This window comes from Haemaphysalis longicornis, unplaced genomic scaffold (assembly GCF_048455015.1).
Source record: "Haemaphysalis longicornis isolate Haplotype H1 unplaced genomic scaffold, Haemaphysalis longicornis Haplotype H1 scaffold_9, whole genome shotgun sequence".
Lineage (NCBI taxonomy): Eukaryota > Metazoa > Arthropoda > Arachnida > Ixodida > Ixodidae > Haemaphysalis > Haemaphysalis longicornis.
In genome coordinates, this window is record NW_027526460.1 from 34,934,304 (window position 1) to 34,946,139 (window position 11,836).

An 11,836-nucleotide genomic window follows, 5' to 3' on the forward strand; every position below is an offset into this window, starting at 1 on the left:
TTAAATACGCTTAGCGTAAAAACCAAAGACGATACACAAGAAAGGAAATAGGACAAGCGCTAACTTTCAACTGAACTTTAATCACCGGCGGAGCCGGTAAATATAGAACTGGGGTATGCGCAGCATGTGCCACAGTAGGGAATCAAGTGCGCATATGTATTATACCCCTGCCACACGGCAAATTTGATGTCATTCCCATCGAATGTCACTCGTTTCAAATGATGGCAGTTGCGATGGGTTAGAACTTGTGCAGAGAAAATATTTCAGTATTTGCGAAAACTTGGCAAAAGAGCTTAGCAAAAGAGGTACACTTTTGAATGCGCTCTAAGCACTTTAAGAATGCACTTTTTGAATGCCGTTTAGGCTGGCGCCCAGTACACCGGCTGAGGCCGGCCTGGTAGCGAGACTAGCAGTTTGATTTTTTACAACTCTATTCGGCTTGTTTCATAGGACTAAATAAATGACAAATTATACGCATGTAAGAATATTATAATGCTACTGACGCCTTAGTAATCTGCTCTGGGTGGCATCCCCACCGAGTCTCTGGTGTCGAGATAATACATTTGCTGGCAGAACGGAGTCGAATGGGTTCCTCAAACTCATTCGGTCCTTAATGTCATTTGATCGAATGTCATTACATTTTCTTTCTTTCTTTCTTTCTTTCTTTCTTTCTTTCTTTCTTTCTTTCTTTCTTGCTCTCTTTTTCTTTCTTTCTTTCTTTCTTTCTTTCTTTCTTTCTTGCTCTCTTTCTTTATTTCTTTCTTTCTTTCTTTCTTTATTCGACACCAGACGTGTTACACTTGTCCAGAGCACAGACAAAAAGCCTCAAAGGATTGGGCTTGACGAGTGTCTGTGCCTCTTCGTCGGTTGTTTGTTGACAGTCAAACAAACAAGGGTGCTTAGCAGCGGGAGTAGCAAAGAACTATTATAAAGTGGCACAGAATTATTATAAAGAACATGAAATGAGAGCAAGGTTTACGTCAAAAAAATACAGCAACAATTTTTTTCCTAATTATAACATAATGTATGCTATGCACAGTGTACGTGCGACAATGATAGAACAAAGAACTGAACAAAGCACTGGCAGTCATAAGGTAACAAACAAGGGGCAAAAATACATCAAAGATGCCAGAAACCAGGGTAACAAATTAAGAGAACAAAGAAATACCGGAGCGTGATGGCTAATGTGACAGCAGACAAACGTCGTTTTGAACATTCCGTGGGAATGACATTAAATTTACCGCGTGGCAGGGGTATAAAATTACTTTAGCAGCACCAACCCATCTTCAGTTTCTTTTTGCCTATACGCACGGACATTTTGATGCCAGATTTGAGAAATAAAACACACTTTTCGTCACTCAACGTTCAGTTGAAAGTTAGCGCTTGTCCTGTCTCCTTTCTTGTGTATCGTCTTTGGTTTTCTAGCTAAACATATTTAACAATCTTCTGCAGGCTGCTGCTGAGCACAACGACGCGGGTTGGATACCCGGCCACATCGGCCGCTTTTCTGATGGAGGCGAAAAAGGAAAGCGACCGTGTGTACGAGATTTCGGCGCACATTAAAGATGCCCAGGTGGTCAAAATTAATCTGGGCCCCTCCACTACTCCGCCTCTCATAGCTCAGGCGCAGCTTCGACGCGTTCAACACCCAAAATTTCGAAATCTTTACCTGTGCTAGACGGACGCTTTCAATTAACAGTTGACTACGTGCTTACATGTGTGCTGAATAGATTATGTCCCTCTCAGTAGACAATGCGTTCGAAGGTCGTCGGAAGACCTTCTGAACGCTCGTGTAGCACAGGTATTACACTGGCGAGATGGCATATGTCATCACCCCTATTCAGAGGAGAAGCCTTTATTTGTCTCCATCATCATCATCATCATCATCATCACTGTCATCTTGCCCAAGCGGGGGCAAAGCTGCATAAAAAGGGAGGAGGGGGAAAGGGAAGTATTACAAGGCGAAGCTCTGCGGAGCGGCTTCCAGAGGCCGATGAAGCCCCGGTGAGTCGCGCACCAAGCCGATATGACTCGTTGATCATGACTCGTTGATTGTTTTTTGTCAGCATGAAATATGTTTCACCCGGTTAGAACAGTGTAAGGGAGCAGAAGGCGGTCAGCTCGGGGTGAAACTTTCAGCTCGCCAGAGCGACCAATGGCATCCACACAAACAGTGCATTGACCGGTTAAAAAAGGATTTTGGAACGACCGAATTTTATACCGCCTCGCCTCAGAACAGCCCATGTGCGGTGCCACCTGGCTGAGAACGGAAACACGCTCGTATTTTTCTACTCCGTTGCAAAAACGCACCCACGGCGCGGGATTGAAGCCGCAACGTCCTCCCCGCCACAACAACGTGTTGGTCATTGAGGTACTGCAGAATTGTAAGTCATATTCGGTGTCTCTATAAACATGGCTAGCAATGTTTGGTAATAAACTGGCTCTAGTTTCCTATCGCCAGCATCTGGAATTAGATTATTTTCATATACATGCATATATTTTTATCATAGAATATGACTGTGATGTGCCGTGAGGGAAATTTTCCCTTCGGGGAATTTTCGGCTGTAATTTTTGCCAGAACAGATAAGGGGAACCTTTGGTAGATGGAGGGAATTTTTAAAGGCGTGGAGTAAAAAGGAAGAGTAATGCCAGTAAACCGGACCTCGCATCATTACTTTAAAAAAGTTCTTTTATCACTTTATCAGATAGAGATAGAGAGAGAGAGAGAATAAATCTTTATCGAGCAGATTCTGATATTTGCTTCGCCCCGTGGAATTCATCCGTAGTCCGGGATTATTTCTCTGTTTCTAATCTCCTCCTTCCCGTGTTGCTAACAGAGTGAAGAAACTTTCTTACGGCAACCCGGCCCTTGCATAGCTGTCTTCTCCTACGGACATTTCTAAACCGGGCTAATTTTAGAAAAAATAAATACAGAAATGCTAATATATCTGGTGTGTGGTGAAACTTCCAAAGAGTAACAGAAAAGACTGAAGAATGTCCTTGCAAGTACAAGAAGACACCTAGTTTTCACATTAGGCTTTAGGCTAACTTGATCTGTCCAGGCAAACCTCGCGTGGTCTACAACATTACTTGAGCAGGTTGAGCTCGCATTGACCACAATCACTTCACCGCGCGAGACTTTTCCCATGTGCGAGGAAACCTGGTGCGCCAAACTCGTGCTCTGTCACCAAGTATGACGCTGAAAGTTTGTCTTTCTGTCAGTAAGTACGTTGTCGCCGGGTACTAACGCGCCTGCTGCTTTACTTCGCAAGTACTATGACCCCCCACTTCCTCATTTCGCCGATGTTTTATTGTCTGTCTGGTCCTCTGCGCAGCACGCTTCACCAATAACGAAGCGCGCACATGGTACTGTAAAAAAAAAAGAACAATTGTAATTTCATGGACGTATTCTGTAAAAAAAAAAAAAAAAAAAGTACGGGCGCTTCATCGCTTCCTTCAGCAATCAACTGGAGCTAGAGGCACGTCCGATTCATGCCTCTAGCGCTTCCGTATTCACAAGCCTGACTCAAGTATACCTTGTGCCTTCCGACACTTTCCGGCACCTTAAAAAGTTTAAAGAACAAAACTTATAACGAAAGGGTGCCTTGTCGCGAAGTTAACGACTCGAAAAGTAAGGCAGACGACGTAAAGCTCGGAGCGGGGATTGACTGATGCGAGTATGCGTAAGGCGGGGATAGAGATGCGCCCACGTTGAATTTTACGTCAGGCTTACTGGGATCTCTCTTAATCGTAAGGTATTCGGAGCTAGTTGTAGTGGCGATGGCTATGGCAATTTCTTTAGCGGTGGTGGTTGATGTGGAGAGAGCTGTGAGGGAGGTGATAAGTGTGCCGTCTGAGTTGACAACCGCCAGAGCATGAGCCTTGCGGGAGGGGTAGAGGGCGGCGTCGGTGTATTGGGTATCGGAGTGAAAGTGGAATTGGGATCGAAGATGTTTAACCTGGGAGGGTCTTCGACTTCGATTGAACTCTGGGTGGATATTGTTAGGAATTTTGGATACAGTAACGCGAGATCGGATTGAAGACAGAATACGTTGAAGGGCTTGTAAAGCATGCAGGTGGGGTCGGGTATCCGAGGGCCTGAAGAAGTGTCGGCCGGTAGTGGTAAGGAGGAGACTGGTGAGTTGGCTATTGCGTTGAGCTTCCAAGAGTTCTTCGAGGGTGTTGTGTATATCGAGTTGAAGGAAACGATAAGTAGAAGTCTGAGCTGGGAGGCCAAGTCCTAAGTTGAAAGCTTTTCGAATTAGTGTGTCGACTTTCTCCCGTCCTTTGGGTTTGAGGGCGATATATGGGGTGGAATATGTGATGCGACCAATTAAAAATGCTTGAAATAGTCATAATGTATCGTCTGATTTGAGGCTTTGACGTTGGCTTGTGATGCATTTGATGAAATGGGTGAGTTGAGTGACAGTGGCTTGTAGCTGGGGAAGAACTGCAGCGCCAGAGCCATCTTGATGGAATTGGACTCCGAGTATACCAAGGGTGTGTACTTAAAGGAGCCATGAAGAGAAAATACAAGTTGGTTTTATTAGAAAGACTGCTTAGTCCTGATAACAATGATACCAATATCATCGCAATCTTCGAAAAAATAACGGAGATATTAACGAAAACGTGTGAAGCCGTGGCGACCCCCTAGCCAATTTCCCGCAACTTTTCTGTGACGTCACGGAACCTTGTTTGTGCAATTGGCGCCCCCCTAACTGACCTGTCGTGACGACACATGACTGGACGTCTGTAATGGGGTCTCTAGTTCCATTTTACCGCATCACTTGAATGCTAACGTGCAGTTAACGGACTGAAAATTATGTTTTATTGTTGGCCCGTATGACGTCAATCTCGCTCATAACACGTCACTGTGGCGCAAAATTTGAAAGTTATTAAATACTTCTTGCTTTTTTTTCGTTAAAAAAACATCTTTTGGGGCTGCAATGCAGCTGAGTGAGATACTGTATCCTAGTTCTTTCAAATTAAACGAAGTTGTATTTTCTCTTCATGGCTCCTTTAAGGAATGGGTGTGGAATCGACTGTTGATGCAGGTTCGGGTGTGGGAACTGTAGGTCGCCCACAAGTTCGGAAGCGGAGGATGAGGAGTGCTGACTTGCTGGGGCACACGTGAGGCCTAGAGGTCGGAGATAAGCGAGGATGGCTTCGCCTTCAACAAGCGAGGGTCGCTTGTTGAAGCTTATCTTGTGGTGGCACTCAAAATTTGAAATTTAAGTTTTACCGGTGCTAAACGGAAGCTTTAAATTGATTTTTGACTACATACTTACACGTGCGCTCAGCCTGTGTAATGCCCCTCTCAAAAGACAATGCGTTCGAATGTCTTCGGAAAGCCTTCTAAAGCACAGGTATTTAACTGACGAGATGGCATATGCCAACACCCCGATTCAGAGGGTTTATTTTGTTGTCGTCATCGCCGTTATCATCATCATTATCTGGCCCAGGCGGGAGAAAAGTTACTTGTGGGAGGCGGGGGGGAGTGGGGGGGAGAGATGTTACGAGGCGAGGCTGCGGCCCCTCCTCAACCTCCTAGTTGTGACAGGACTAGTGCAGCGTTTGTAGCCGTCGAGCCTTGGACGAGATGAACGCTACATAGACTGTGCCCCACTCTCTGCCTTCTTTCCTCTTTCTCTCTTCCTCTCCTTTGAAACCCCCCCCCCCTTCCCTTTCCTGAACTGGGTTGTATGAGGGTGAACTCACCGACTGAGTTCAACAACATCCCCAGTTCTTTTCTCTTCCCTGCTTCCTTACTAAATCACCACCACCACCACCAACTGCTTCCGGAGGCCGACGAAGCCCCGGGGGTCGGCGCGCCAAGCCCATATTGCTACAGCTTGGAGCTGCGTAGTTTTATGACTAGTTGATTACTTGTGTTTTTTGTGACCGCTAAATCTGTTTTATTCGGGCAGAACAGGATGCCGGAGGTCGTAAGGCGACGGCGAAGATAGCACAATGCCTCCAGCTCGGGGTGAAACTTTCATAGCGGGTGAGTGACACGTTGCATCCACACAAACAGTGCATCGACGGATAAAAAAAAGAGAAAATTCGGTGCGACGGGATTTTAAACGGGAAAGATCCAGCAAGCTACAGGGGAAGACACGGAAGAAAACTCAAAAGACGTAAAAACGTTTATCCCGCTTGTCCCTCTCTTCTTCTTGCACTTTGAAGCGATTTTTCTGGTCTCAAACGGATAGGTTAGCGCTTTTGCAGGTCTCCCGCTTCGGGCGCCATTTTGATTGAAGTACTACGCAGGAAGTGGTTGAGCTCTATGCATATCTCCAGAGTGCTCTTTCGCGCACTTTTCCCCGTATTTTTGTTGCAGCGCAGGTATACTGTCTTGCTTGGTGTATGTCAAAGAAGCCACTTACTCCCGTTACGAAATTTTAGCGATTTAGCTGTCGTATGTGCCTTGAAATGAGTGTATACATGCATTGAAGAGGGCGCATCTGCCGTTTCGTCTAGTTCAACAGGACAAGTGGCGCCAGGGCTCCATCAGACATGTCTGTCTGTCTGTCGCTGTGTGTGTGTACGTGCGTGCGTGCGTGAATGCGTGTGTGTGTGTGCGTGCGTGCGTGCGTGCGTGCGTGTGTGCGTGTATGCGTGTGCGTGTGTGCGTGTGCGTGCGTGTGTGTGTGTGTGTGTGCGTGCGTGCCTGAGTGCGTGCGCGTGTGCGCGTGTGCGTGTGTGTGTGCGTGTGTGTGTGTGTGGAAAGACAGAAATAGCATATAAGGCACCTACGAAATGTAGGACATTGCTTACATGCCCCCTGCCTTCTACGCCCATGATTATGATTTTCCGGTTTGTGATGAATTCCGCCTAGAAATATTCGACCTTGAATTGTCAAGTGTCTTCACTAATTGTGCGTCCCTTTTTTTCGACTGCGTCCCAGGTTTTCAAGATCAAGGAACTGAAAAGCTACAATAGCTGCGTGCTTTTAGATGGCGTGTTCTACGACCACCACAACTGTAGCTGCGATGACCACAACGACAAACTGCTGGGCGTCTCGCGCTCGGCTCTCTGGCCAACCGCTCTGACGAACACCAATTAGACGGTTCTCTTTTTATAAAGACGATAGTCTTTCTTGGGCTACTTAAACCCAGAAATTTTAGTCTGTCTGTCTGTCTGTCTGTCTGTGACTCGATTCAGCCACCCGATCAAAGTAAAACAATGCCTGCGCAATAGTCTTATATAGTCACAGCTAAATGTGCCCGTCTAATTCCGGTGTAATGTTCATACTTGTCAATATTGTTGAAGAACAACAAGACATTACGCATATATAAGACAACAAATTAATACAGAAGTGATATTTGCAGCGTTCCTTTATAAAAAATCGTATATGTTTGATTTTGGCGAGATTATATACTTCATCAAGTGAAGAAAAAAATATCACTCCGCCGTCGCCTGCTGTCGCCCGCGCCATATAGCTTCAGGCGGCATTTGAAGAAATCAAGTGGCAACAGTTACGAAAGGTTCCACTAGATAGATTCCACGTTCTGTTTGGAACGCACGTGGCGGCATTTGAAGAAATCAAGTGGCAACAGTTACGAAAGGTTCCACTAGATAGATTCCACGTTCTGTTTGGAACGCACGTGGACTAGGGAAACGCGGTTCTATAAACGTGGAAGTAGGGCGCCTCGATTCACGCGCGTCTTCGCCGTAAAGCACCGTTGGTATCGAGACACCCGGTTTGGAGCAGTGGAACGCGGGAAATTTAAAATGATTTAAGCAAACCTCTGGCGTCTTTACCTTGGGAGGAGCGCGACGCAAGAGGAACAACATGATAGGTGAGCGGCAAAGCGAAGGGAGGCATTTACTTTGCAAAACTCGATAAAGACTATCATCTTTTGACGTCATTTGCAACAAAAGGAGCAGATACGCGGCCAATTTTTTTTTTTGCGGCCACATGGGCGGAAACATTTCCAAAGCGTTTTTTTTATCGAGTTCTTTTTCAACAGTTTAAGTAAACAGAAATTTTAACGTAAATTTATTAATTAATGTCCACAACTAATTGAGGTGCATCTAATCTATGAATGACGCGAAAGCGATACAATGGCTGGTTTATCCTATTTCGCATCTCTGAAATAACGCAGGAAAATGCAAATAAAGTTGCCTGCGTCAGCGCGGGATTTTTCGGGGAATTGATTTCATGCTGTACATTCAATTAAAAAAACCGTCACAGTGACTCGGTTGCGCATACGTTGGGCAGCGTGAGCACAAGGACGCGGGTTCAATCGCAGCCGCGGTGGCTGCGTCAACCACCTGATATCGTGCGAAAGCAGCAGATATTCCGGCCTCTTCATATGCTGGCATATAGCTATATCTACTAGAAGACTGGATCCAGACTGTCGCTTGCGCTGAAGCACACGCACAGACGGCTTAGCCGGCACTCCATCCATGCTGAGACTGAGCGATCAAGCTCCTGCGAAGCAGCCGTTAAACCCTCGCCAAGCCACGTGGCACCACAGTGGCGAGGCTCTGAGCGGGCGTAGCTGCGACGCCTCTCGCAGCGGAACACGTGGCATGATGTTACACTACACTTGCTCTTCGGTCGCTCAAGGTCGTTGCGACGCGATGAATGACATTGGGGAACATAGCGTAGTAGAGCTTTCGCTCTAAAAGCAAATGTGGCGAGGGTGTCGATATTTTGGCGTACGTTAGTAATCTGTAGCCCTCCACTGCGTCGCGCCTCATGCCCGAGTATGGCGGGTAAAGACCCTGTGTATCCTAGAATTCACATTTTGTAAAAATAGAATGCTGCCCGTCAAATATCTCTGCCTGACTTCGATTATTCGAAGAGTTGCAGTTCTTTTTAGGAGCCATAAAGAGAAAACACAAGTTTGGTTCATTCAAAAGATCGCCGCGTTAGAATCATACTGACACCACTTTTAACTTAAACTTCGCTCAAATAGGCTACTGAATTAAGAAAAAAGGGAATGGCCATGCGACCCACTTGCTCATTTCCCGCAACAGAACCTATGATGTTATACCAGCCAGGTTTAAGTACGGTCAAAAACAAACCAAAGGCAGAAAATGGCTTGCCACGGTATGGGGGCGCCATCTAGATTCACTAACGGTAAACAAGGCTTTCCAATCACGGCCGGACTGGCATCTCGTCCTCCCGCGCTCGCGGGAGGAGGAGACCGCGGGAGGAGGAGAGTTGAGTCCGGCCGTGTCCCAATCGGCTGCAGAGCGGTCGGTTCCCGTGATGCCATTGCAGACAACGAAAACGCACGATTTAGCGGGAAAATCAAAATTTTAACTTAATTAATTTCGCCCTGAATAAAGCATCGTTTGCATTCGGACAAGCGCTGGGTGCACTATAACATGAAATCTTTCGAATAACACACTTGCATTTTGTCTTCGTGGCTCGTTTAAATTTTCATATATATATATATATATATATATATATATATATATATATATATATATATATATATACCTCCCATACCTCGTGGTACAGGGTGCCGGTCGTTGGACAGAAATTGCAAAGGGAGGGATACTGAGTTGGGTAGAGGGAATGAATGAGGGTGCTGTGGGGATAGGAATTAGTCTGCAGTCGCCAAAGAGTGGTGGCTTCTTCTCTGGTTAACCGAGGATGAGGTGGTGGGAATATCCTTCTGCCGATCCTATAATGTTCCAGGACGTCTGAACACCGGAGAAGTTGGTCCGTTTTGATGTCAGCGGAGGACATTCCGTCTAGGGTAATGGTCTTGTGTATGTATGCGTGGGAAGTGGTGTGAGCCGCCTCATTACCGTCGATGGATTCATGCCCAGGAACCAGCGAAGGTTTTGCTTTTTGTTTCCGTTTACAGCATCTCTGTGCTCCGAGGATCTTGTTTTCTTAGATGAATTGTTTACTATATGTAAAGAATCAACAATGGCCACCGAGGTTCAAGTTATGTTTAATTTTTGGGTACCCGCCTGTTTTATTCCGCCACTTGTTTCTGTATACCTTCAAGCAAGCTAAGCTATTCTGAAAAAAAAAAAAAAATTTGCCGCGTATCTGCTTCTTTCGTTGCAAATGTCGTCAAAAGACGATATTCCTTGTAGACATTTCCCAAGGAAATGCCCTTCTTTGCTTCATCGCTCACCTTTCATGCTGTTTCTGTACCGTCGCGCTCATCCCAACACTCTTAGGCAAAAAGGACAAAAATAGGGACTAAAATACAGCCGTTAGTCTTCGCGGGCGACCGTTCATCTTCAAGTGGAGTATCTGCGGCAGAGTACGAGCCGTGTGCCTAAATACGGACTAACTGTTCGTCCCCGCCGATCTATAAGGAGTAACGGGAAGACGAAACGCATGCAGTTAAGCCCGTTCTACATGGGGTGAATTTCGCCTGCGAATTTGCAGTTGCGGCGCCGCGGCCCGTGCGGCAAAACGATTTATTTTCCTGTTTTCACTGCTGCGTCATATTGCCAAATGCTAAGCGGCGTTCACAAGAGAAGTTCGACTCTTCCAAACATTTGAAAATTCGCCACAGCAACGAGAATAGATCGTTTTGGTGCACGAGCGGCGCCGCGCAGCTGCGAATTCGCAAGCGAAATTCGCCCCATGTAGAACGGGCTTCAGTCTCTCTGCTGCGTCGTTAATCTCCTAATGGCGTCGTCGTTGCCCTTTCGCGTATATGTCTGCGAACAGTTTCATATTTCCAAAACACAAACCATTGCAGTCACTGGGTGCTTTAGGTGGTGCCACCGGAGAAAATATTGATGTTAGTTATAAGAAAATCGCCTAGGGTTAGTAGAGCGGCGGGTAATGGCAAGGAGCGGCGAAGCGCGATTGCCATACGCTTCTCGGCGAGGTTTTGTTGATACACTGTGTTGCATACGATTCGTGCGAGGTAAAAACGGCCAATGAAAGCTTTCAAGCGCCTTAACAGTAACGCAAAAATTAGTGACAATAGCAAAAGTGGATTCCTGAGCGTAATGAATATGTATATGTTTAACAGACGAGAAAAAACGCATGTTGCTGATGACAACTGCAAAACAAAAATGCTCGCTACAGGTAAGCGTCTCGAAGTTATCTTTTACACTCGGAACATAATTGCCTTGGGCACCAAAGCTATGACAATGCTGCAACTGCTGTAAAACCCGCTTGCATTTCCCAGTCGCAATCGTGTAGCGACGCGAATTTGAAGAATTCAGGCTAAGCAACACCGAATTCGCTTTCGCCGATGCAGGAAAATATGGCGTGTTTCCTTATTCTGACACTCACACCGACGACACCTTTCACATACGTTACATAGAGCACTTAACATATGTATCGAACACTAAGAAAGCACTTAGCTTGCGCTAATTTGTGCGGAAACAAATGAGTCGTCCGATCGCCCAGCTACATATCTCAACTAGGCGACGACGAGTTGACTGTTATGTACGAAAAAAACTAGGTTAAGTCTCCTGCCACGCGCGTGGCACGAGCTGCGCCCCCCTGGCAACAGCTGCTGCCACGCAGAAGTGACGTCAAGCTAAAGTAATCACGTGACTTCCTGTGAAACAAACGTCATATTCACGTCATTTGATCATGCCACTTTTTTGTGTTGACGACGGCAGCCGGGTGTTCGCGTCTTGTGTCCCGATGTTCTCCGCCCGTGGTTCGAATGGCAGGCCTGACGCATCGTTACGTCCTTATCTCCCTGTACAGCGGCTGCCTCGCGGCGCTTTTTTCTTGTTGGGAGGTGTGCTTGTAATTATTTAGATTGGGTATTTTTTGTGAACTTGCTGTTGCACGTCTTGGTAAGCCTAACGCATTGTTTTCTGCACGCTGCTTCGCCCCGCTTTTTACATGCTCCTAGAACTGTACTGTTGTCGTTTAATATTT